Here is a 27917-nt window from a genome sequence, read left to right as displayed (position 1 = left end):
CAGAATCGGTTCGGATTTCAGTTCCGATACACATCTCTATAGATGTGAATCGGAACCAGAATCGGTTCGGATTTCAGTTCCGATACACATCTCTACCTCTGCTGCTTTAAAGGCCACTGTGATGCTTATCCTCCACCCTTGCTGCTGCTACCACCACAGGTAGAGAGCGAAAGAACATAAGAAATGCCATGCGGAGTCAAAGGTCCATCAAGCCCAGCAACTTGTCACTGACAGTGGGGAGTCCAGGTCACAAGTAACCGGCAGATCTCAAAAGGTAGGTCTATTTCTTGTAAGTCAATCTCAAAGATAGCAATAGTTTTCTTTAGTCTTCCTGACTAATAATATGTTATGGACTTTTCCTCCAGGAACTTGTCCAAGCTTCTTTTAAACCCCGCTATGCTAGTAGCCTTGACCACGTCCTCTGACAACAGATTTCACAGCTTGATTGTGCACAGAGTGAAAAAGTACTTTCTACAATTTGTTTTAAATCTGTTGATTGTTAGTTTCATGGAGTGTCCCCTTGTTTTAGTATTATTTGAAAGGGTAAATAAATGTCCCTTATTTACCCGGTCCATCACATCTGACGAACCCTAACCTGTGTAGCTCCTCATTATAGGGGAGCCATCTCTTCCCCCCTTTATCATTGTCATTGCCCTCTTCTGCATCTTTTCTAGTTCTGCTATATCTTCTTTCAGATGGAGGAACCAGAACTGAACACAATACTCAAGGTGCAGTCGCACAATGGCTTGATACAGAGGTAATATGATATTTCCCAGTTTATTCTCCATTCCTTTTTGCTTTTTTGACCGTCATTATTATTATTATTATTTAGTGCTTTTTTATACCGACATTCATGATACAGATCATATCATATTGGTTTACAGTGAACAGGAGGTTATAACAATAACATTAACATAGAGGAAAAGGCAAAAGTTACATTAAAACAAGGGTACTGGAACTAGGGAGAAGAGAAGCCAAGAGCAGAAGGTAACTATAACAATAACAAATCATTTACAGTGTCGGTGACATTGAGCTGAGGATTTCAATGTATTTTCCACAAGGATTCCAAGATGACTCGTAGGTGACTCAGTACAGAATACAGCATTGTATACCTATAGTTGGGATACTTTTTCCTCTATATGCACCATTTACATTTTTTCACATTAAATTTCATCTACCAATCAGATGCCCATTCTCTTAGTCTTTCTGCAGTTCCTCGCAATCTGCTGCTGGTTTAACAACTTTGAATAATTTTATGTGATCTGTAAATCTATCACATCACTTGTCATTCCCTTCTCCAGATCATTTATGAATATGTTAAACAGTACAGATCCCAGTACTGATCCCTTTAATATTCCACTAATGACCTTTCTCCATTTGGAAAGCTGGCCATTTAGTTCCACCCTCTGTTCCCAGTTTTTTACCTAGTTACTAATCCATTATAGGACACTGCCTTCTGTTCCATGACAAAATAGTATCTGAATTCAAGAAAGCAGGGGATAAATGCAGGGGATCTCTAAGGAAGTGATGAGAATTATAATGCTAAATTAATAGCATGAATGGGCAGACTGGATGGGCCATATGGTCTTTTTCTGCAGTCATGTTTCTATGTTTCTAACTGTTTATTGAGTACAAAATAAAAACCAATGGTTCAGCTTGCACACAATTCAATGGTTAATAGTCTGGATTAGGCAAATCAGTGATATACAGTACAACTGAAGGTAACACTTGTTCTCCACATAATATATCAAAATGCCAAAAAGGAGACAAAATACATTTAATAAAAAACATGAACTTAATTTTAAAGAATTTTTGAGTGAAAAATAGGTGCACTCATACAAGCAATCAATGAGCGAATCACAGTCCAATCACATTTGCAGATATATCTTGTAATAGCAGCACACCCTCAAAAGACACTCTCTAGAATTTAATGAGAAGCTTCAAGAGACCCCAACAAGGGACTTTTGTATATTACTGGTCTAATGTTAACCTGGTTTTGTTTGTTTTTTCAAAGGTGAAACCAAAGAGTGGTGGTTGATTCTATTTGTCATGAGCCATGGCATTTAGGATGTGGAGTCCAACAGGGATCATTACTCTCTCCTATGCTGTTAAATGTATACCTACAACCCCTGACCAAACATTTTAGATCCTATGGACTAAAATACCATCTACGAGCCAATGATATCCGGAAACTTTGTGAATTAAGCCTTCATTGGCAAACCCAATTGTTAAAATTGCACCAGTGTTTACATTTATTACCGACTGCTACTGAATTTGACTAAAATTGGATTTCTCGCCTGTCTCTGAGCTTTACTGCTCCAGAAATAACTCTTTTAAATGTAATTCATCCAAGAGATAAAGTGAGGATTTCAGGTGTTACTTAATAATGCACTCTTATTTCTTCACTAGTAGAGGCTTCTTACTTTCAACCTGCCAGGTCGATGCAGGTAACTGAGTGTCAAAACATTTTGCTCTTGATTTCAGCAGATGCTTCATATGCCCAGCTTAAAAATAGTTTCTAACTCCGATGCAGCAAGCTAATGCTATGCAAATGTGCCAGGAGCTAAAAAAAAGTGCATAAACTTTAAAGTGCACGCTCGGCACAGGCCGAACACACTTTTCAAATTGGGAAGGAAGAGAAGCCATAACTAATAAGCCATTATCCAGGTAAGTGACAGCAGCTGCTGTTTTTAGTAATAATTTTTGCCTCTAAGGAAAGTGTCTTCTCAAATTCTCTCTTGGCCTGTCTTACTACTGTTTTACTTCTAATGTGCCACTCATTTTGCTTTTGCCAATTTTCTTCATTTGGATTTGCTTTCCATTTTTGAACGATGCTTTTTTGGCTTTAACTGGCTCTTTCAGCACACCAATGATCCATGTTGGCAGTCGTTTGGTCTTTCTTCCTTCCTTTATTTTAATACATTTTATCTGGGCTTTCAAGATGGTATTCTTAAATAATGCTTGCAAACACAAAAATTTGCCTTTCCTCTGAAAGAACAATACTATATAGGCAGATGCATAAATTGATTGTCCATCATATTAAGGGTCATTGTCTTGTGCAACCACTTATAGCTTGGCCTTATATATAATCATCGGTCAGGTGCAATGTGCAAAGACAGTATGCTATGTCTACAAAACGCTGTTGGAAACACACAGGCAGGCACACATACACACACAGATATAGGCACACATACACACAAAGAGAGGCACCCACATCCATTCAGGGACCCATTTATAGGCACAGACACACTCACTAGAACACAAGCAGACACACACACAAGTACAGGCACCCACAGGCAAAGGCGTGCACACACAGGCTGTAATTGACCTGTAATTGACCCGAACAATGCCAGATAATATTTGCTAATATGGTCTATCTGTGAAGCCCTGTCTCTCAAGTGCCCACCCACACATAGGTGCACACAAGCCCACAGCATGCAGAAGCGTATACAAGCATGCAGAAGCACGCAGAGCCTCACAAAAAATACACACAGGCTCCCCCATATGTACACTGGCAGACACACACAGGCACAGGAATTCACAAACAGAGGCTGCTATAGAGCAGGCTATTCGACCACGCCAGGTACTTTTCACTAATAATAGTAAATAAGAAGAAGAAGCAGAGTGTAGAATAAGTTGGGATGAGATGGAGGGATAGCATACTTACCAAGTTTCAGCATCAGGACCCTGACAAAGCTAGCAAAAAAGTTTTATCTACTTAAGAAACAAAGAAACACAGAATCTAAAGGCACACAAGGACTGTAAGGTCCATCTCCATTACTTCTACGGTGCCCTAACCCCCCCGTTGATCTTCAGCTTTCCCCTCACTTCTTTGTAACCAGGAATCCTGTGCTTTCCCCAGGCTTTCTTGAATTCTGTCACTGTTTCTGCCTCCATCACCTCCTCTGGGAGGGCTTTGGTCTGTGAATTAAAATGTATGGATGTTATGTAGAGCCCTGAAAGCAACAAGTATTGCAGACTTATGGATTATAAATGTTTTAAAATAAGTAAACAAAATAAATAAAATTCCATGCAATCATCACCATTTATGTGAAGAAATATTTCCTGATGTTGCTCCTGATTCCTATCCTCATGGAGCCTTAGAAGTTCGAAATATCCTCCAAGAAAGCAAGAGAGAGAATTAAGTATAGATATAGGTACATCGTAAATGAGAAAGGTTGCAGAAAACCCTTACCCCTGAAATTAAAGGGAGAGTGTATAGGGGAGGGTGGGAGGGGTCTATACGTTGAAAAGGAGAAACAGCAAAAGCACTGTGAATCCCTCAATCTACTTCAGCATCCTAGCACAGGTTCTGTCTATAACAAAGCAGGTTTTTTTTTTCCCTTCATTACCTTGCTTCCTGACAAGTAACTGTTTCCACTTCCAGCCCTCCAGCAAATGAAAATTGTCACAGCCTCACAGACTTTTATTCCGCTCCCTCCCTCCTCTTCATTACAGGCAAGCCCTGGCCCCTGGAGCCTCATCTAGCGCACACACACAAGGACCTCATGACCGCATCACCTAACCCTGCATTCCTATCAGTCGTGTTATCGTAGGGGGGACTCTGCCTTCACGCCTTCAATTCTTGCAAGCACCCTGTCAATTTCTGCAGTGCTGCCACCAAACATAATGGCTAAATAGTGCCTTCAAGCCAGGGATGCCCTGACCAGGAATGCTTGTAAGTGCCCTCAGAGGTTTCCCTGCCATGCACTGTACAATCATTTGAACACAGCTGGAGACCAGTGACTGCTGCCAGAGCTAGCACCTCCACCACACTGCTCAGTAACCACCCTCTCCCCTTTCCCAGCTGGTCCTGTCGCCTATAGATTTGGGATAGTGAGGACTTCGTCTGGTGGGTCTTCCTCCCAACTCTGAAATGTCTGACATGATTTCTCAGTCTTTCTAGGTGAAGATAGGGGTCCGTACACATTGTTCATGGGCCCAATGTCTTTTCTCTAAACTGGACTCAGTCCACTGAATATCATCTTTTGCATGTTTTTCAAATCTACCCAGCCCCATGAGACACATATTTAGGGTTTTGCCACCCCTACGCATCGATGCCTTCCTCAATAAGCTTAGACAACAGGGAGTGGAAGGTCTAAGATATAACCCCCCCCCCCCCCCCCCCCCCAGTTTCTCACGGTAGCTCAGGGATAGATTCTGAGGCAACTCTGTGAAAATTCTTAAGTACATTGGTGAACATTTTCCATCTTTTATATTACATTATAAAAATGAAGAATTTTCCAACCTTGCTTCTGTCTGAGGAACTCTTTTTTTTATTGGATGAGGAAAAGAGATCTCAAGTAACAGTAGAGGGAGGAGATCTCAGGTCAGAGGAGCACTGGAAGGCTGCCAAGATTCTGCTCAGCTGCTTGCCACCAGAGAGCAGGGAGGAGGCACCTACACCTGCCCCATTGAGAAGCAATGGCAGCCAGCAGAGTTTAAAAAAGAATACAGCTGCATGCTGAAGGAGACACTGCCTTTCTCTTATACCCCTCTGGCTGATACAGTCACCTTCCTCCTCTTCTAGCTGCCTGGACTGATGTTTCAAACACTGCCTCCCTCTCCTCCTCCCCATACCAGATTCTGCACAGGAAGTACAAAAGTCTGTGCGAGTGGAAAATTCTGTACAAATCCTGCATTGCACAGTCGTGCATAGTTCCTCCAGGAGTAATATTTGCATTCCATCATGGAATCTGCTGTATATGTTTGCAAGAATATTTTTGTGCATTGTCTCGTATGCTGGTGTGACACCTGTCTTTTTTGTATGCGTCACTTTGTCCAGCCCTAACACAGTGTCTGTTTCCTTCTTCTGTTCCTCTCTGTCATGGCTATCCATATGCTCCACGCTGGTATTTCCTTTCTTTGCTTTGTGCATAATACTTTGATGCATGCAATGGAAAGACACGTGCAATTTCTCTATTCTGAGTAGTGTCTGTCATGGTGCTTGCTCTTGTGTTCTATGGATCCTGCTTCTTAGTGTACTGTTCTGTAACCTTCTTGCATTTGAGTTTCTTCCTTCTTTTTTTTTTTTTTTCAACTGACAACACAAAGCAAATAGCAGCCTTTTGAAAGGACTGATGTCCTGCAAACAGGCATGCTACCACTGTGTGCATGGAAACATGCATCCTTCAGAATTTGCTCTGGAGATGAAGAGGTGACCATGTTGGAGGTGTAGTTTTATGTGCTGCTTTCTTTCTTGCTTTGCACTTGCTGCATCCTGAGCAGACTCTACTTTTTACTCTATCAGCCTTGCCTGGACCTACTTTTGCTTTGTCCTTATCCCAGCAGATTAAGCAGCAGGAAGAATCCCCCAGGGAGGACCCTTGTCCCACCCACAGGCTCCATAAGGATGATACCTTCTTTCCTGCCCAGGAAGGAAGGAACACAATTTTAATAATTTTTAATATAAATGAATTGAATTCAACGTACTGTTATCCAGAAGTCCTATAGCACCTATCATCATACCTAAAAATCTAGCCAGGTTTTAAAGGACCTAGAAACAGCACATTGCCATCAATCTCCTTAACATCCAGTGGCAGAAAGTTCCAATTATGTGATGCCATATATGAAAAACATCTAGCTCTTCTTCTGGCATCCCAAACATCCTGAAGAGTGAGAACCGCTAACTGCTTTCCTTGGCAGCCTGGAACCGAGAGGTGTACGTGGAATATATAAACTAACCTTGTGTCAGTGTAATAAGGGGCACTTGGCAGAGGGCACAGGTTTACTCACAGTTGTACATGAACTTTATTACTAATGCAGGCAGGAGTCTTGCACAGAAACAATGTGTGCACACGGGTTAGCACCTCCTGATGTAAATTTAATGGTAATAAAGACAGCGAAGTCAGGCACGTAAATATGGCAGACCCTCTCAGTCTGGCCACTAGATGGCACTCTCCCCGTCCTTAGAACACATTTAGAAAAGGAGCCACCCATACTCTTCAGTCCCGCCCACCTAGAGGCTCTGATGGGATGACTCAGTGCTATTTAGCCCAGCCATGTTAACACTCAGGGTGTTCACGTCGAGAAAGCAGCTGCAGAGTAAAGATGTAGTTCTTCCACACTCTGGTAGGGCCTCTCGGCCTTGCCCTAAGAAGTTCTCTTTCAGAGGGGATTCCTTATTCTGAACTCCCTGCCAGAGGGTCCTTCTTATATTAAAGTTACAGAGAGATAGATTGTTGAGTCTGATACCCTTTAGGGGCAAAAGGGCACTCACCAGGGGACCAAAGACATATGAGCCTTCTCTAAACCCTAGGTAGGCAAGCACCAGTGACGGATCCTGCTGCAGGAGATTTTAAAGGCTAGAAGAGTTTTATTTTTGAAAGGAACTGAGTTCACCCTGCTTCTTTGGGGAACGTCATCCTTGCTAGCCATGCTCAAAGGACAGGGGTTGAAGACCAGTGAGCCCACTCACAACCTGAATGTGGCAAGCACCTGTGACAGTATGAACATCAGTTTAGGAAGTTGTATGCAGTTAAGCGTGAAAGTGTTTTGGACTTTGATTTAAGTGAGGAGGTTTTTTTTGGATCCCCCTTCCCCACTGGGATTTCAGTGCAGGAGTAATAGCCTGATCCTACAGATTTTTCCACAAGAGAAATCACCTGAAGCAACAGCTGAGGAGAAAGGAATAGCAGAACCAAAGGAAGAGAGAGCAAGAGGACACCCCATTTGGCTGCCTGCACATCAAGGAACCAGGAAAGGGTGGGTGTCCAAGGGAAAGAAGATATTTAAAGGTAGGATTTTTGCAATGCAAGGGGAACCTCTCCAGTAGGATTCCCACACAGCCGCTGGGAGAGTTACGTGCATTTAATACCCAGGTGTCAGTAATAAGGACACCTACCTACCTATAAAGAAATTCCTGTATCATTCAGCAGTCAGATTTACACTCATCTTTTGGACAAATGGACTTTATTTAACTTTATGAATCAATAAACTATTATTTTGCACCCAGTCCTGGTCCTGGCTAATTCTTACAGCTACTCACCTCACTACAGTATACACACACTGGCGACTTCTTTTCATTGTGAGCCATAAGTGAGAGCTTCCCCCATATTAAGAATCCCACCCAGGTATTGATTGAGAGTTAAGCTGGGAACAAGTCAGCTAGCCAGAGCAGCCCCAACATATACATTACATTGTGTGCCCTTGGGACTTAACGCACACCGCTAAGGGTTACATAAAATACAAAGGCTCTCTGGCTCATTCTCACTCTACATATCTTTATTCAGGCCCCTGTGAATAATTTTTTTAAACATACTGGACAATGGTTAAATAGGCCCTTTAATGATAATAGATATTTGGGAAAACTCAGTATTTGGCTGCAATTTGCTTTGTAGAGGTCAAAACCACACTGGTTGAATCATGCCCAAGAAGTATGGGGGAAGTCTTTCATGTTTAAACAAATGTAAGGTTTTCCACACATCTGTAGCAAAAACTGAATGAATAAAATCCTAAGAAACAGCGCAATCACATCTGAACCAGCCATGGGGATATTCCATCACCACATCGATGTGAATCAGAATTGTAGGATGTGCTTTGCATATTTCTACCCAACTTAAATATACTCTTTTCTACATCAGGCGAAGCATGCATGATGTTAGTGAATGTCTGGTTATTAGTCAAGGTGAAAATGTTCATAATCTTAATCTGTGGAGGCTGTGATGCCAATGTAAAGGACCAACCAAAAAGATGTAGTACGTCATGAGCTTTGAAAAGAACTCTCTCTCGGGATGACCCCAGCACCGTCACCTTTCCACCTTCCTTATCCCAGCACTCTTCTTTGTCCTTATCCCAGCACGCTGCTTTGTCATTCACATCTGTATGACTTGTGCTCTCTCTCTCCCTCTACCATCAGCTGAGGCCCAAATCCTGGAAGCACAGAGTGCTGCAGGTTGAACTGTGCCTGACCAGCCCTCCTCCAGGCCAGAGCAGGGGGATGAAGCTGGCCCGAGCACAGAGCAGAAAACAATCAATCGCTCTGCCCCCTACTCCAGCCCCCCTCCCCTTCTGTTTCTACCCAGATTTGTCTGCGGGATCTGCTTCAGGCGCCCAGTAGCTCCCCTCCTATGGGCCCAGGAGATGAGGGATAAGATTGGAAGACGCTACAGAGCAGAAAACAGTTGTTCTCCTTTCTCCAGCACCTCCCCATCCCTGTTCCCTGCAGGCTACCTAAAAGGGAGTTGCTGGAGCAGTAGACAGCAAAGTTTCTACCTGAGCTTTCTAGCATTTTCCTGGAGTTCCAGCAATTGATATAAATTCCCAGAGTCTCTGGGTGAACTCCAGAGTTCCCAAGTGTATGTGGGCGAGAACAAGAAAAGACAGGTTGAGGGAGGGGGAGAGAGGATGGGAAAGACAGAAACAAGGAAGAAAAGGCTAGAAACTGGGAAGCGGGGTGTGCGGTGGAGCCAGATGGAATGCCAGTGTGCACATTTTTTTTTTTTTTTTGTGGGGGAGTGTGGGAGCTAGAGAAAAGGGGAACCGGAGGGCTGGGGCAGGGAAAGGAAAGAGGAGTCAGTGAAAGTGAGCCAGACAGTAAGAGATGGTGAAGGAAGGGCTGCGGGTCAGCAAACAAATGATTGGAGGGCCAACGTCGTTCTGAAGTAGGGAAACGGAGGGGCAGAAGCGAATAGGGATGGCCTCTGTTCTGGGAAGAACCCTGGGCATCACAGTTCAGTTAAAGGGGTCCAGCGGGAGAACTTCCAAGGGGCTTTGTGTATAATCAGGCAGTGCGGGCTTTGAGTGCACGCTGCCAGTAGTGCACGCTAAAAGATTTTAATGTGCGTTATTGCGAAATAGCGTGCACGAAACAAAAAAAAAATTGAAACCTTCCCCCATCACCAGCAAAACTCCCATGCACGCTCTTAATTAATCATAACTTCCTTTTTTTCTACTGGTTACACCTCCTTCTAGGCACCCTGGCATTGCTCTGGCTTAGGCCACTGCCCTGTTGTCTACCTTGGGATCATCAGATATGATCACCTCAAGGTCTTTTTTTTCCCTGCTTGGTGAACATCATTCATCCCCCTCCCCCAATACACCCCCCCCCCCCATCACATACAGCTCCCTTGGATTTTTACATCCCAAACGTACGACTCCACACGTTTTTGCATTGAAACTTAGCTGACAATTGCTTGACCACTCCAGAAGCTAAGATCACGTCTCCTTTTTCTACTCTCTGTTGCAGCTGCAAAAAAGACAAACATGTCCTGATAGCTCCTCCACAATCATATCGAACAGAACTGACCACAGGATAGATTCCAGAGGTACTTCACTAATCATCTTTATTTTTGGTTTTTTTACCTCAAAGTGAACTCCATTTGCTATCCCCATTCTCAACCAGTTTCTAATCCAGCCCAACACCTTGGGGGCTCAAGCCCTGGCAGCTCAGTTTATTGATGAGCCTCCTATGTCATGTGTCATCAGAGAAAACAAACATTTCTGCATCGGGCTGCTGCACTTGTATTTGCTTCATTTGGTTGATTTCACTAGCACGCCACATAAATCTCCTGATCTTTAAGTGGAGGAATAGCCTAGGTCGAGCAGTAGGTTGAAAAGGAGGGCAGCCAGGGTTCAAATGGCACTTCCTCCACTGCTCTTTGGGCAATTCACCTCTGCCTCCAATACCTTAAAGGTGAATTTTGAAAAGTTGCCTGCGTAAAAATCATCCTAGAGGCATGGGAATAGCGTATACTCGCGAATATGCTATCTTATAAACCTCAAAATGGATGCGTATGTAAGGTTTCACCAATGAATCTGCACATTAAAAAAAAGGGGCGGGCCAGGGGCATTCCCAGTGTGGGGGGGGGGGGGCAACATTTATGCATGTAAATTTGGCAGCTTACTCGCACATATTTACACCTGCTCTATATCTGGAATAAGTAGTAGTAAATGTCTTAAAAGTGAAATACTGACTGGGTGTGTGTGTGTGTGTGGGGGGGGGGGGTCTGAGTGAAATGGGGGGAGTTGGGGCTAAAGATCCAGGAGGGTCTTCATGACCTACAGATAGACTGGGCGAACTGGTAAACTAATTGGTAAAACTGGTAATTTCATTGCAGTACTCATGTCAGAGAATCCCCCAATTTATGGGGGGGTAAATGCAAGTGTTTTTAAAGTTAGACTAAAAATATGTGAGTGCAGCAGTTGTGTGCACTTATCCAGATAAAATCAGATTGAGCTGGCGAAGTCTTAAAAGCAGCACATATCCAGACAAGTTCTGATTTATCCAGCTAAGTAGTAGCAAATCTTAAAAAGCTACTTATCTGCCTATCTGATTTAGCCGGATAAGTAGTTTTTAAGAATTATCTGGCAAAATAATGGCTTGGCAGCTACTTAGCCAGATAAATTGGAACTTTTCCGGATAAATGCCACTCCTTAGCTGGATAGGTCGGAATTTGTCCGGATAATTGCAATATGTGTGCACGTTTTTTTTTTTTTACATGCACACGCATGTCGCAGGATACATTTGTACATATTTTATAACCTGCCTATATCATATGTGTGCAAGTTATATAATACAGGGGTAGATATTCGATCACCCATGGGTGCATTCACAGGTGTTTGAAAGTTATCCTCCTTGAATATAAGCCCTCTGGGGCAGGGAAATGACTGTACTTGTAATGTAGCTTAGCTTGGTTTTGGAAAGGTGAGTTACAAAATCCAAGTTCTAAAGTGTATTTAATATTTAAAAGAACATTTTCAGGAACAGATGAATTTTAGTTTGTCTTCCAGTGCTTTATTTTCCAACCCTCTCCTTCCCACAGCTTCAGCAAACACTATCTTCCACTTTATGTTCAGAATCTGGCCTTGGCTCTGCTACCCTCACCTAACATTGGATCCATCTGCAAGTCACATCAACAAGATGCATCCTTTAATTCTCATCAGCAATCCCGCTTTCAGAAAGGCTGAGTCAGGCTACTGGTAGGAAGGCCTGGGATCCTGGCAAGCAAAGACAGTTTTAGGATTTGCCACCCCTAGGCACCCCACCCCCAGTTAGGTCAGACTATAAGGTCTAAGGCTCAGCCCCCCCAGTTTTCTGCAGCAGCTCAGGAATTTATTCTCTGGCAAAAAAATGTGAAAATTCAGAAGCACATTGACAAACATTTCCATCTTTTATTTTACATTATAAAAATAGTTTTCCAAATTGCTTGTGCCTGTATAATTTGTTTTCTTTTTATTGCGTGAGGAAAGGGGATCTCAAGTATCAGTACAAGGAAGAGGTCTTAGAGGGAACAGGAGAAGGTGAAAGGACCAGGAATGGCATGAGAAAGGGAGAGAACGTGGGAGGAGTATGAGAAAGAGGGTTGGGAATGGGGGAGGAGAGGGACAGAGAATTTGGAATAGGAACAGAAGTGTAATTTGGGGGTGGCATGAGAGGGCAGTGGCCGCCACAAATGCTCCAGTTGCTAGAGTGGAATTGGGCCTCCTCTGCCCTCCCCCCCCTACAAATTAAGCAAGCAAACTATGCCTATGTAACATCCCCTTGACTGCTTAACTCGCGGGGCATTCCTGGGTCCGGGACCGACTTGGCAGGAGCACCCCTAGGGCAGACTCGGTTGGTCCTCACGTTCTTGGTGCCCGGTACCTCCACCTGGGGAAGAAAGTGTTAGTGGGTGGGATTTCCCTCCCTTTACCCCAGGAAACAAATGGGACTGTAAACAAGACTGGCAGTATGTACAAATATATACAGGTTTATTAGACTATATAAGTATAAACATTTCTCCATGACTATGTACATTGCTAAGAGGATCCATGTTTTTTACCAATCAATAATAAATTATTCCCCCTCCCCTAACAAACCTCCTCCCCCCTCCCCCCCATTAGCAAATCTCCCTCCCCATGGGCTTGATTCGCTCTAATAGTTTGTACTGTTCTTGTTCCTAGTTATGTTATCCAAGTTGTTCACTCCCTTGTTCATTGTAAGACACATGTGGTCATTGTTTACTACCTGTTGCAATGTAAACCGGAGTGATAAGTAACTCTATTACCTGAACTTCGGTATAAAAAAAAGTTATAAATAAATAAATACATGTGATTAGTAGGCCATGCAACTATATACATTTCTACAAGATAGCAAGACCATTTAATATTTGGCAATTTGGGGTTGTTGGCCCCCACAATATACCGCCATATGGAATAGAAGGGACCTCTTACGTTCCCATTGAAGCAAGTATTATTATTGTCCTCCCTCTTTATTGCCAAGTCTCACCCTTGTGAAAAGATGCAACTGGGCTGGTGGGCAGTGTTGGCCTTGGGGGGTCCATTGTATCTAAACCATCTCCTCCTGCTCCACTGAGAGGTCTGTTCCGCAGAAAGGTCCATGCCAACACTGGGGTCCACACCCTCCTGGGGGACCGGATACCTCCTCTCGGTCTGTCTCTGGGGTCCACGCTCTCCTGAGGGACCCAACTCCACCTCTTGGACTTCCACTTGGGTCCATGCCCTCCTGGGGGACCCAACTCTGCCTCCTGGTCTGCTGCTGGGGTCCACACCCTCCTGGCAGACCCGACTCTGCCTCTTGGTCTGCCGCTGGGGTCCACGCCCTCCTAGGAGACCCGACTCCACCTCCAGATCTGCCACTGGGGTTTCTTTGCTCCCTGGGGACTGCTCGATCTCCAGATCTGCTGCTGTCCTTGTGTTCTCCTCCCTTTATAGGAGGGTTTTCCCTGGCGTGAGTTTTACAGCTCCACTAGGCTTATGGCTGTTTAATGTTAAATGATTCAGGCCTTCTGCAGTCTCATCTTTCAATGATTTTAGCTCTGCTAAGCTTGTGGCCAAAAGGCCAAGTTTTGCTTTCTCTGCTGTCTGACCCTGTATGGTTTACCTCTCAGCCAAGTCCCAGGCAGAACCATAGAAAGGGACCATGTGCATGCCCCTCCATCTTTACTGGCTATCCCCTTCTGTTATCTGGGAACTGGGTACCCAAGTGGCAGAATACTGTTGTTAAGCAGGGTGAGAATCCATTTGCTTTCTAGGATTGTTCTTCAGTACATTTCTCTCATAAATTCCTTTCCCAGTTATAGTTCTGTAATTTAGGAGTTTGAATCCTTTGATTTTTAGTGATATTTCACTGCAAAATTACCAACAGTAGTCTAGGGGGCTGCAGTATGCAAATCCCCGACCTGAATCTCTGACTAATCTAGTCAATGGTCATTTAAGCAGCTTCACAGTAAGGGGTCTGGCAATCTTTTCAATTTCCTAGGCTGGCGGTGTAAGTTACATAGTTGCATTGTCCTCCTTTTTTCTCTGCTGCAATTCACTTAAATGGTAGCATGCTCAAATCCTCCGTCTCCTGTGAGGGGGGGGGGGGGATTCATATATGAATGGGAGATGGGAAAGATCAGGAATATGGGAAAGGGGAGGCAGAGAGAGAGCCAGATAGATTCTGAAAAGGGAAGAGTAGTAAGGGTTGAGAGAGGGACCTAAGCAAAATAATATGGGTCTACTTTGATTTCTTACCAGCTATGTAACACCCTAGTCTGTGTTGTATTTTTTTAAATGTGTCTACTTATCTATGTGTAACAATGTTTATGCATGTCATTGATGTAAACTGCCATGCACTGCAATGGAATGTGCAGGTTATAAACTTTAATAAATAAATCCAGGGAAAAACATAGCGGTACGAAGTAAGGAAGGTTCCAACTTCTGGGGGAAAGAATTTGAGCTCGAGACTGAGGATCTGAATTGCACCAAGTGGTGGGGGCAATGGGACATGAGGATGCAGGTGTCCCTACTGTGCTGTGATCCTGCTTTACCTTGCATCCCCTTTCTAATCTCGCACCCAATCTGGCATGCACCCCCCTCCCCCTGAACCAATTCCTTCTCACCAACACACACAAACACTACCCGCTCCCCCTTTCTCTCACACACTCTTCAGTTAATCTCTTTTCATTTCCCAGTCTTTCGCCTCACCTCCCACACTCAGCCCCTCCAAAATTATCTCCCTTTCCTCTGTCTGCTCTGGGGCTCACACCTTCCCTTCCTGTCTCTGAATAATGGGAAGGGAATTCAGAGATTATATCTGGGGCAAAGTAGCTCTTATTTGCTATGTCTGTTCCAGGCTCTCTCCTCTCTGCCTGTTCCTTGCATGATGCCCAGGAGGGGAAGGCTTGGATTGGGGAGCAGAGAGCTGTTCTCTGCTGATTGAGATTCATGAGCACAACTGGAAGGCAGCAAATCTTCAGCCAGCCTGCTGCCCTAGGCACAGGCCCAGTGTGCCTATTGACAAATCCTAGCCTGTTGGCAAGGATGCTGCAGTGCTGTACTGTGAGGTTGTGTGAATCTTAAATATTCAGATTACCTGATATTTACATGCCGCAGAAATGTCCTTTACAGTGGGGATGGAAGGGGTACCAGGTTTTCTTTCCTCACAATAATATATAGAAAGATGCAGGAATACCATCCTACTATGTTGTACCTTCAATTTATTTTTTATATATTAATGTTAACTGAATAACTACAAATACAGAGAAAAAAATGATTTTTGTAATATCCTTGCGAAAAAACCACAAAACAAACATCCCTCCCCCTGTCCCTCTCCAAATCCCTCACACTGCACTCTGAAAGTAGATTAGCAAGCCCATAAATATAATGACATTTATTGTGGATTGTTAGTTCATCCACATGGTAGCTGCTTACCAAACTAGAGGAGAGAGAGTAATGAAAACAATTGATAATCCTTGCAGAGTTCTTTAGTCAAAAATCTTTCAATTATCTTGTTTATCTTCCTAAAATACTTCCCTCCCTTTTGCCAGTGAGTGATCATAAATGATTTCTAGTTAATTCACATTCTTCTAACACAGTCCACCCATTTGTAGGACAATGGCAGTGTCCTTCTAACAAGGGCAAAAGCGGAAGACTACCCACGTCAGAGCTCCTTCCAGTGCTCTTCAACCAACCACTAGGTGTCACTAGGAGAGTAATTCTTGGTAGAACAGCTCTTCCACTCTTTACAGTGGGCCAGAAGTGTTACTTCAGTAATCTTTGCTACCCCTGACCACCCAAGGAACATCAATCTTAGATGAGAATCAAGCCTTTGCAAGGCACTTAGGGAATGAACTGTTCTTTAAATTCTCCACCTGCATAAATCAGACATGTGAATAAAAAGATTCTGGATGTTGAATAAAACCTTCATTTATATACATGTTTGCTTCCACAAAAATCAGTTTTGCAAATGAGGTCTCAGACAGCTCGGAGGTTTGTTTATAGATCACTGAAGCATTACTTAATTATGCAAAACTGTATAATATTCAATTTGTTGCTCACACCTGTGAACAACGATTTGCATGATCATACATATTAATAACCAAGTAAGGTGCAATAATAGAGCTGGGAATTTTAAGTAGCGGTTTCCTCATATTACTTATGTTAACTAGGATGCTGATACTATGTCTAAATAAACCAAGCACATAAGGATGTGTTACAAGTTAAAATATTGTATTTCAAACCAAAGCATGACTGTTAGAGACAGGAGCCTCTCTTCTCATTTGCCACAGTGCAATGTTTATGAGACTATATGCAAAATTCTAATAAAAGCAAAACATACACTCATGAACATCAGCAGATGAATTTCCCCTACCTCTCAACTAATGAAAGCCCTGATATCCTAGAAAGGAGATAGACTTGGAGAAGCAAGGCCACAATATAGCTAAAAATGGACTACAGTCTTCTTATCTACCCCTCTGAAATATCAAGAACATTCCAGTTTAGGTTCTAGTCGGGCCCATCTTACAGGGCCTGGTTTTATGATCAACTTCCTCTGGCCACCTTGCAGGCCCTGGCTGTGCAAACTCCTCCATCCACAACATCCCAGGTATGAAGGGTGGTGGTTGCCCCTATTCTGATCCAGTGCTGTTTCTGCTTTATTTATTGATTCATTTAAATGTATTTATTTATTTATTTAAAAACTTTTCTATACCGTTGCTAAGTTATATACCATCGCAACGATTTACAAATAGGCACATAGACTAAGGTAAGTAAATGTAGGATATCTTACATTCTAACAGGTGCCAATAAAGTTCGGTTACAATTTCATAAATAAAATCATTATTTGAGTAATGTTGGTCAAGTCCAGGTATATTATTGAGTTACTATCGCTTTGAAATATTACTTCTTAAAAGTAGGATTGATTAAATTCATTCTCATCTGCATTACCTTGTACTTTCGTTCTCTACCCTCCATACTCTTTAGTGAAGGCTTTTCCTACAGATAAGTCATAACTCGGATTACATAAACTTGAGATACATTGAGCAAAATGAATGAGGCCTACATACAGATTAAGAAAATGTACGCAATGATGCATGCACACACTGGGAAAATTAACAAAACGATGCAAGATACGCTGGGAAGGCAAAAGGTGGGCAACATAAAAACAAGATACAATGAGTCTATGAGGAAGCCTACAAATGATACAAATATATATCCTTTTGTAGGCTTTCTGATAACAGGGTGGACACTCTGATAACAGGGTGAGCAAGAAGATGGCACTCAAGGCTACAAACCATTATTGGGTACAAGGAAATAATGAAAGAGAAGTTTGTAAAGAGTTCTACATAAGTCTCTGCCAGAGTCTAAGAGAAGGCCTGGCTAAATAGTCAAGTTTTGATATATATTTTTTTTTTACAGAAGATCATGTAACAGATTTTCATGTATAGTGCAGGATGGATTGTGTTCCAAATTTTTGGCACAAAGCATTTGAATGCTCAAGTCTCATGCACATGAGTTTGGCTGATGACGGAAAGAACAGATGGGTCCGTTAGGAAGACTGGAATTCCCTTGTGGGCTGTGCAAGTGAGAAGTAGTTAGTTCAAGCACTTGAAGACAAGGCACAGTGTTTTGAATTTTACCCTGCTCCTCACTGGGAGGCAGTGTAACGTCTGCAGAATTGGTCGTGAATGGTTAGAGGATATGGCCCCTTACCTGTTTAGGCACTTGAGATTATATTGTAAAATGGAATAGGGAGTAGAAGTAGTCTATTTATTTACAGTACTTATTGTTATAGTTAGTGAGGTTTGGGTGGAACCTTGGACACTGTGGCAGCTGACCACGCCCACGGGGGGAAGTCCCGTGAGGGGCCACAGGTCAGGCTCAGCTCTGGACACACGAACACAGATAGTTCTTTATTTAGAGAGTTTGAGAAGCCACCAGAGTTGGCAGTAGTGAGTAGAAGGGCTAGTATTCTCCAGGGCGCTGGAACAGTGGTTCCTCCGGTAGCAGTGCTGTAGTGGAGAGAACTGAGAAAGTGAGTACAATAGAACATTCACAGAGTCCCAAATATTGAGAAGCCCTGAGATAGGGAGAGCTGGCTCTCGAGGAGCGAGTACCAGATCCCTGGAGGTAGAAAGACTCATTGGCAAAGTACTCATACAGCGGTTCCACGTAGGAGATGACAATGGCGCTGGAACATGGCAGGCCCTTGAGGAGCAAGTACCTGGTTCCAGGGAGACAGCTCTGAGGAGTGGATGGTAGTAGTACTCACTGATGGTGTCTGTAGCGAATTCTTCCCAGTAGAAGAGGAGATGGATGCAGGCAGTGAGTCAGGGCTCTCGAGGAGCAAGTACCGGTTACCTGATAGCGACCTGAAAGCAGCAAAGAGGCCCCCAAGGAGTGGGTACCTCGTTAGCAGAAAGAGTCCAATGGAAGCTGGAAGGCAGAGTAGCTGGGTACGGAGAGCAAATCCCATCCGTAAGAACACTCTTGCTAACTCAACGGCTAGCAATAAACAATAGGCTTAAATATCCTTGCAGCGTGACGTCATCACAGGGGGACGCCCCTGAGGAACGCGCCAATGAGGAAATAAGAATGAGGGCCGCACGGCACGCGTGCCCTAAGTTACCTGAAGAGCATGGCGGGAGGCAGCGCCCAAGCCGGTCCGGGGACGCCGGAGAGGACAGCAGACGGACGCTGCTGCAGCCAGACGTCCGTGAGGAGCAGGAGGAGTTGCCAAAAAGGAAAGGTAGGCGGAGTGAAGCCGTCGGGAGGCGACGGTTGCAACACTTATATACTGCCTGTACCAAGGCTTTAGGTGTAGAATGCTCTTTCCCTTCTCTCAACCAAGCGAGCATGGCTGGTGGGAGGGGACATCTAGCGGGCCGCTCTGTCCTGATTGAAGAGCCCTTGCTGGATTGTAGAACTTCAACATTGCATTTACCCACAGGATGGATTCTAAAGGGAGAAGCTTGTCCATCAGTATAGCAATTTTGTATTTGATCCTCCACTGAACTGGAAGCCGGTGGAGGTCAAATAATACTGGCATTATATTTTGTCTCATGCCAAGCCCCGAAATCAAACAGGCGGTGACGTTCTGCACAAGTTGTAAGACATAAAGTGTCTTTAGTGGAAGACCTAAATACGCAAAATTACAGTAGTCCAATGACATTAGAATTAGTGCCTGGACAACTGACCGAAACTCGGAGGGCTGCAGCAAAGGCTTCAAATGAACACAATAGGCGTAATTTATAAAAACACACTTTGACAACTGCCTTAACCTGAGGAGAAAATACTATGTGGATAGTGATTAACGAGTGTATGATGGTGGTAGCTAGATCCCTTTTACTGAAGTCGCTATGACGTTAACAAATCTGGCGAATGTGCATAAAGGAGGGTTTTACCACAGATGAGATATGGGGTTACTTTGTGAGGTGATGGTCAAGTTGTATCCCAAGACCACATACAGATACTTTAGGGAGTAGAGGCATTCCTGATAAGGAGTGTGAACTTTACAAAGAACATCCTTGTCTGCTTAATCAGAAGGCTGGATCTGGAGGTGTTAAACTTGAGTTTATGTTGGTCCAGCCAAAGAACCACTGCTGAAAGACAATAGTTGAGATCTGAGATGACTGTGATTTGGCTGAACCCGCTTTTGACACATGGATGGATGTCATCAGTAAATAGGTAATAGAGAAAAGGTCCAGGATAGGAAACATTATATATCAATTATCAAATAAATCCTTCCAATATACTTAGCATCAACATGAACTATATAAGAAAATTTTTAAAGGTGGCAAAACCATCATAGGAACAGGCATCTTCTGTTGCTGCAAATTTCACTGCAACTATTTTTTACAGCCTGAATATTTTTTAATCATCAGTCTGTACACCAACCTTCCTAATTTTTAAACAATTTTTTGGCTTATAAAATGTTTGTATCTAGGCACCTGGAAGTGACACTATTTATGATGACAGAAACTCTTGGGACAGGAAGCGCCAGTGCTACTGGATGAATCAACATCATATGGGGACTGCTTGGAGGTGAATAAAACATCCTATGGATTAAAAATATTTTCGTGAAGCAACATGTGAATTGCCTGGAGAGATTTAGACTGGTTCCCTAAGATAGGTAGTTTGGTACTTCTGAAATGTGGATGTTGACATGATGGTCCTTTTCCTTTTGGATTGTATTTGTGCAGTCCAGATGGGGGCCCTGATGGATATTTAAGATAAGTTTTAATTTTCACTTACATCTACACCAAAACATTTTATGAGCAAAACAATTGGTTAAAAAATTGGGAAGGTTGGAGGACAGACCTTCAGGTGGGTAAAAAATAGTTGCAGTAAAATTTGCAGCAACAGGTGATGCCTGGTGATATGATGGTTTTGCCACCTTTAAAAATTGTTCTTATATAGTTCATGTTGATGCTAAGTATATTGGAAGGATTTATTTGATAATTGATCAGTAAATAGGTAACATATGATGTTGAACAACTGAACAATATCACAGATCGAATAGCGCTGAATCCTGGGACACTCCATAGGTACCAGATCTTGGAGGGGAGCATTTGTTAGCCCAAGAGACAGACTGAGAACTATCAGTGAAGAAAGATTTGAATCACTGGAAGAAGGAACCTTTGATACCGATGTCTGCCAGGCAATGAAGTTGCAGTAGGTGATTGACAAAGTGAAATGAAGTGAATAGATCAAATAGGACAATGAGAAAGTTACCACATTGGTTGCATGTAGGTGGATACTATTGGATATGGCAGGAAGGACAGATTCTGTACTACAGCCTTTCCTGAAGCTAGATCGCTAGGTATACCCCTTCCAGCTGGCCTAAAAAAGCTAGTGATTGTGGCATGATGAAAACACAATTAAAAGACCCTGCCTGCGTTTTGATGACATCACCAGAAGTCCAAGAAACTAGGGATGTGAATCGTTTTTCAACGATTAAAATTATCGTCCGATAATGTTTATATCGTCTTAAATCGTTATAGAACACGATACAATAGAAATTCTAACGATTTATCGTTAAAAATCGTTAAATCGTGTTAGTGCGCACTAACTCGAGTTAGTGCGCACTAACTCCCCGTTAGTGCGCACTAACTCGATTTAGTGCGCACTAACTGAAAATGATACAAATAAACACTTTCCAGGTCACTGAAGGTCAGTTAGGAATGAATATGTGTTCCTATTGGCTGGCTGCCCTCTTATCTATTGATATTACCAAGGTTACCACTGAGGTGATGGTTGGGGGGATGGGAAATGGAACTGGAAACTAACGAACACCAACAGAAAATGAAACAAAGTGTTCACACTTCCCAGGTCAGTAAAGGTCACTTAGGAATGAATATGTATGTATGTATTCCTATTGGCTGGCTGTGCTCTTATCTATTGATGTTACCAATATGGTTGGGGGGATGTGAAATGGAAACAGTTGGAAGCTTGACAAAAAAAGTAATGTAATGATCAGCACTCACGTGACTAGAACTTGTTTGTTTATTATTTTTGTTAGCAGGCACCTGAAATGCTAGTGCATGTTGAATTTGCCAATCACTGTGCATTTTAGAAAGGTGGTCCTGGCTGGAACTGTACACAGTTCAAATATATGTAATTGATTGTTGGTAAGTGTATTTTTTAAGTAGCCACACTGGCACCAGTATGTTTACTTTTCCTCCTACTTAACTCACTAGCTCAGCTTTGTAAGAAGGGCTTCTCTGCTTGTGTGTTGTTTTTGTTTGGTGTGAGGAGAGCAGAAACATCAGATCTTTATTCAATCTACTACAGTCATCTCTTACAGTGCCCTATCCCTATTAATACCAGGAGTGTTGTGATCTTCCTGCACACAGTGCCCTAACCCTGATACCAGTCTGAGACAGCTCCCTCCCTGCATTACTAGTGAGAGGCTGGCTTCACAGACAGGGGGGAGCTGCCTGACCCTCACTCCTGACTTCCCCCATGTCCCAGCTAGTGAATGGTGTGTGGGTGAGGGGGGGGGGGGGAGGATGGTGAAGTCTGAGACAGCTCCCTCCCTGCATTACTAGTGAGAGGCTGGCTTCACAGACAGGGGGGAGCTGCCTGACCCTCACTCCTGACTTCCCCCATGTCCCAGCTAGTGAATGGTGTGTGGGTGAGGGGGGGGGGGGGGGAGGATGGTGAAGTCTGAGACAGCTCCCTCCCTGCATTACTAGTGAGAGGCTGGCTTCACAGACAGGGGGGAGCTGCCTGACCCTCACTCCTGACTTCCCCCATGTCCCAGCTAGTGAATGGTGTGTGGGTGAGGGGGGGGGGGGGGGAGGATGGTGAAGTCTGAGACAGCTCCCTCCCTGCATTACTAGTGAGAGGCTGGCTTCACAGACAGGGGGGAGCTGCCTGACCCTCACTCCTGACTTCCCCCATGTCCCAGCTAGTGAATGGTGTGTGGGTGAGGGGGGGGGGGGAGGATGGTGAAGTCTGAGACAGCTCCCTCCCTGCATTACTAGTGAGAGGCTGGCTTCGCAGACAGGGGGGAGCTGCCTGACCCTCACTCCTGACTTCCCCCATGTCCCAGCTAGTGAATGGTGTGTGGGTGAGGGGGGGGGGGAGGATGGTGAAGTCTGAGACAGCTCCCTCCCTGCATTACTAGTGAGAGGCTGGCTTCACAGACAGGGGGGAGCTGCCTGACCCTCACTCCTGACTTCCCCCATGTCCCAGCTAGTGAATGGTGTGTGGGTGAGGGGGGGGGGAGGATGGTGAAGTCTGAGACAGCTCCCTCCCTGCATTACTAGTGAGAGGCTGGCTTCACAGACAGGGGGGAGCTGCCTGTCCCTCACTCCTGACTTCCCCCATGTCCCAGCTAGTGAATGGTGTGTGGGTGAGGGGGGGGGGGGTGGATGGTGAAGTCTGAGACAGCTCCCTCCCTGCATTACTAGTGAGAGGCTGGCTTCACAGACAGGGGGGAGCTGCCTGACCCTCACTCCTGACTTCCCCCATGTCCCAGCTAGTGAATGGTGTGTGGGTGAGAGGGGGGGGAGGATGGTGAAGTCTGAGACAGCTCCCTCCCTGCATTACTAGTGAGAGGCTGGCTTCGCAGACAGGGGGGAGCTGCCTGACCCTCACTCTTGACTTCCCCCATGTCCCAGCTAGTGAATGGTGTGTGGGTGAGGGGGGGGGGGGGGAGGATGGTGAAGTCTGAGACAGCTCCCTCCCTGCATTACTAGTGAGAGGCTGGCTTCATAGACAGGGGGGAGCTGCCTAACCCTCACTCCTGACTTCCCCCATGTCCCAGCTAGTGAATGGTGTGTGGGTGAGGGGGGGGGGGGGAGGATGGTGAAGTCTGAGACAGCTCCCTCCCTGCATTACTAGTGAGAGGCTGGCTTCACAGACAGGGGGGAGCTGCCTGTCCCTCACTCCTGACTTCCCCCATGTCCCAGCTAGTGAATGGTGTGTGGGTGAGGGGGGGGGGGTGGATGGTGAAGTCTGAGACAGCTTTCTCCCTGCATTACTAGTGAGAGGCTGGCATCACAGACAGGGGGGGAGCTGCCTGACCCTCACTCCTGACTTCCCCCATGTCCCAGCTAGTGAATGGTGTGTGGGTAAGGGGGGGGGGGGGAGGATGGTGAAGTCTGAGACAGCTCCCTCCCTGCCTTACTAGTGAGAGGCTGGCTTCACAGACAGGGGGGAGCTGCCTGACCCTCACTCCTCCGGGGTATTGTGATCTTCCTGCACACAGTGCCCTATCCCTGATACCAGGGGTGTTGTGATCTTCCTGCATGCAGTGCCCTATCCCTATTAATACCAGGAGTGTTGTGATCTTCCTGCATGCAGTGCCCTATCCCTATTAATACCAGGAGTGTTGTGATCTTCCTGCATGCAGTGCCCTATCCCTGATATCGGGATGTGTGCAAGAAGATCACAACACCCCCGGTATCAGGAATAGGGCACTGTGTGCAGGAAGATCACAACACCCCCAGTATCAGGAATAGGGCACTGTGTGCAGGAAGATCACAACACCCCTGGTATTAGGGATAGGGCACTGTGTGCAGGAAGATCACAACACTCCTGGTATTAATAGGGATAGGGCACTGTGTGCAGGAAGATCACAATACCCCTGGTATCAGGGTTAGGGCACAAGTTCTAGTCACATTGACTGATCACATTACTTGTTTTGTCAAGCTACCAACTGTTTCCATTTCCCATCCCCCATATACTGTCAGTAGGAAACTTGGTAACATGAATAAATAAGAGGGCAGCCAATAGGAATACATATTCATTCCTAAACTGACCTTAACTGACCTGAAAAGTGTCAAATTGTATCATTTTCAGTTAGTGCGCACTAACTCCCAGTTAGTGCGCACTAACTCCCGTTAGTGCGCACTAATCGGAAAAAACGATTTTTAACGATTTTTTAACTAAAAAATCGTGCCTAAGACGATTTTCTTGCCCTGCCACACGATTTCTATCGTTAAGACGATATGGAAAACGATTCACATCCCTACAAGAAACTATTCCCGGGGTGGTGGCGCCGCTGGAAACAGGACTCCTGACCTAGAAGGCCTAATTATGGCTGTCAGGGTTGGAAATGGGAGATCCTGAACCTGGAATTCCAAGTTACTGCTACAGGATGACCTGTGACATAACAGGAAGCTCTCTCATTCTGTTTCCAATGACAGGGAGAAATCCCCCCTCTCTGATCAGGAGTCTGCAGTGAAAATGTTACTTCAACCATTTCACTATGAATGCCTGTCAGGTACTGAGTGAAGACTGAGCAGATCCACTGTTATACACAAAGAGAATGTTTAACAGCAGGGGTTAGGATTAGCCCAAGAAAACTCAAACAAGAACATTTCACAGAGAAAGCCCTGCATTTCTGACATTATCAGAGGCTTACAGTCTCTTAACTAGCAGCTCTAATAAAATTATAAGCTGCGTTTTGAAACACCTTGGCAGTGTTTGGCTTTCACTGTGAAATTTCCTTGAATACTTCAATGGACTTATAAGTTGAATTTTAGCTGCAATTAAAAAAAAAAATGATAAAAAATTGGTATCTTCAGGCAGACCTATGATTATACAATCTAGACGCGTTATTACAAAGCGTCCTTCACACTAATTATGTATGTGGTCAGCATCACCAAAGCTTTATGGCGGTCATGCCTTTTTTTCTAATTTGGATTCTCAGATGTAGGGGTACGTCTTTGTAGTGATTACCTAGTGTGGAGATTCAATTTATCATTCTCCGAGGTTTCTGTAGCACAGAAATATATAAAGGCCATCATCTCTGGAATTAAGCACCAGTCATTTTTTTTTAAATATAGTGATAAAACTGTTGTGTGCTTTCAATAGTTTTTGTTTATTTTCAGAAATACATATTGAACATGAAATGCTGAATGAAAAGGATAAAGGTTTGTCATGTGACTGAAACAGTTAATACAGAAACATATTAAAGCAATTAATAAACAAATATTTGAATTAACAACTGTGTCAAGTGTGTTTATGGACAATTTTATCAAGGTTAAAAACAATGAGGCCAACTTTGGGGAACAAAGGGCACACTCGTGCGAACCTGTGTAGGAAGCAAAACCTCGGGCTTTATCAATTGTCATCAATGGCTTTGCTCAGGCTGTGTAAAATGGGAACTGCAGCATCATTTCATGACCTTAGGGGAACAGAGCTCTGGAGACAAGGTCTGTGAATGGGTAATCCCCTCCAGGTAAAACAATGGACAGTACCATGACTTAGGGGAACAGAGCTCTGAACTGATACAAAAAAAAAATTATACACGGGGAAGATCACCAGCGCCGTGGAGGCACATTTAGCTGAACATCACATCTCTCTGAGCCTTAAGATAGAAGCACCAACAGTGTCCCGTTCTACTGTATGATAATATGATTTTGATTCTTTGATTTGTTTGGCTATAGATCACGTTCCACCACATCCCTGGGGTGGTAATTGTGATCTCCTTTTAAGCAGATTGGAATAGAGATTGATTTTTAAATTGCAGTCAGAAGAGCTTAGCGGCTTTTATGTCAATATAGAGTGGAGTGTGTATGAGCATTTCTGATTGGTTAAAAAATGTCCTTTTGTCTTATTGGCTCTTAAGCTACCTTCAATGGATTGGATAGGACATGCTTAAATTATATCTTAGCATTTTGCAGCATTTGTGTGCTTGTGTTTAAGCATTTTGATAGGCTTGTTCATTCTTGAGAAGTCTATGGTTCAGTAAGTGCAAATATAGGGGTAGATTTTAAAAGGGTTACGTGCATAAGTTATGCGCGTAACCCTTTCAAAACCTCCCTGCGCGCGCCGAACCTATTTTGCATAGGCTCGGCGGCGTGCACAAGCCCCGGGACGCGCGTACGTCCCAGAGCTTTGCTAGGGGGGCGTGTTGGGGGGGTGGCGCGACGTTCGGGCCATTCCGGGGGGGCATGTCGGGGGCGTATCTTATAAAATCCAGCGTACTTTTATAAACTCTACCCCATTGTTTTTTTTAATGCTAAATTTAAGAGAAAAAATAACTATACTGCATCTTATTTTTTTTAGAAATTGGTAAGTATGATGCCCTGAAACAACCATTGGTGAAATCTGGCCATGTCTGAATTTTGGCTTTTCAAGTTTGTTGCAGGTTTAAAGTATCAACTTTCTTTATTGAGAAAAGTACTTTTATGAAGTTTATTGCTTTGACATCTTCAGATTCAATTTTTGCTACGTTATAAAATAAGTAACACATTCTCTCCTATCTTCCACATTACCACCTGAGAATATTAATTATTTTTGTAGTATGGACCACAGTTTCGCAAAAAGATGTTTTCTATGATTATTAAAATGTGAATGTAAAAAAGCATCAGCATTATAGTACCTGTATGGACTTTTATGACTTTTCTTTGGACCAATGATTGAAGGCTTGGCTGGTTGATTTCATTCAGCTGTATTCTGAGGTCTTTTTTCTTCCTTTTTCATAAATTTTAAAGAAATCTAAAAATTCAAAAAATAAAAAGTACTGGAATAAGTGTATAGATAATTGCCGTTTGAATCTTCATACTAAGTTGTTTATAATTTGGTGGCTTTTTTTTTTTTGTTTTACTAATTTCTTTGGGATTCCACCACTCACCCAGCGCACTGTTTTTGGATACTTGAGTTTCATCACACCACTACATGGTTTCTCCAAAAGCAAATTCTTCTTTATTGGAGCAGAACTGAAGGCATATGTTCTGACTTGTTAAGAGGTAGATTTTAAAAGCGTTGCTCGTTCAAAATGCCACATACACACCCGCTTATGTGGGTCGCGTGCGAGCAATGCGAACGTTAAGAATCCACGAGGTACGTGCTCACCTGCCCATGCACGCATCAAGAATAAGGAGGTGGAAAGGGGGCAGGGCACGGGGCCCTCCAGGGCAGGCCAAGACTTACGCACGTAAACTCCAAATTTTAAAACAGCTGCCCATGGCGTGGGACCATGTGTTATCTGCATAACTTTGCTGCGTCCTGAGGAGGAGGAAGTCTAAAGATCTCGAGTTTTAGGGCATTCAGCACAGCGTGAGGTTTCGGGGTCAAGGGAGGGGGGCTTACAGGATGAAGAACCAGAGGGGTCTTGAAGACCTCAATATTGTACTGGACAAACTGGTTTTTCCCTTGCGCAAGCATATTTTAAAATCCGCCTGCATGCACGCGTAAAAGCCGCTAAAGCTCTAGCGGAAATAGGCGCAGGACATTTACTCACGCTGTCTCTTAAG

General features: G+C 44.0%; 1 long non-coding RNA gene across 1 annotated transcript; it reads right to left on the bottom strand.

Moving 5' to 3' along the window:
- Window positions 1-1433: 1433 nt before the first annotated feature.
- LOC115079918 lies at window positions 1434-27147 on the bottom strand. The gene is made up of 3 exons (XR_003853444.1): window positions 27044-27147; window positions 4044-4118; window positions 1434-3921 (listed from the first exon to the last, which is right to left on the bottom strand). It is a non-coding gene; the product is annotated as an uncharacterized LOC115079918 (long non-coding RNA).
- Between the last annotated feature and the right edge of the window lie 770 nt (window positions 27148-27917).

This window comes from Rhinatrema bivittatum, chromosome 1, assembly GCF_901001135.1.
Source record: "Rhinatrema bivittatum chromosome 1, aRhiBiv1.1, whole genome shotgun sequence".
Lineage (NCBI taxonomy): Eukaryota > Metazoa > Chordata > Amphibia > Gymnophiona > Rhinatrematidae > Rhinatrema > Rhinatrema bivittatum.
This window is presented reverse-complemented; position numbering and strand designations above follow the sequence as displayed.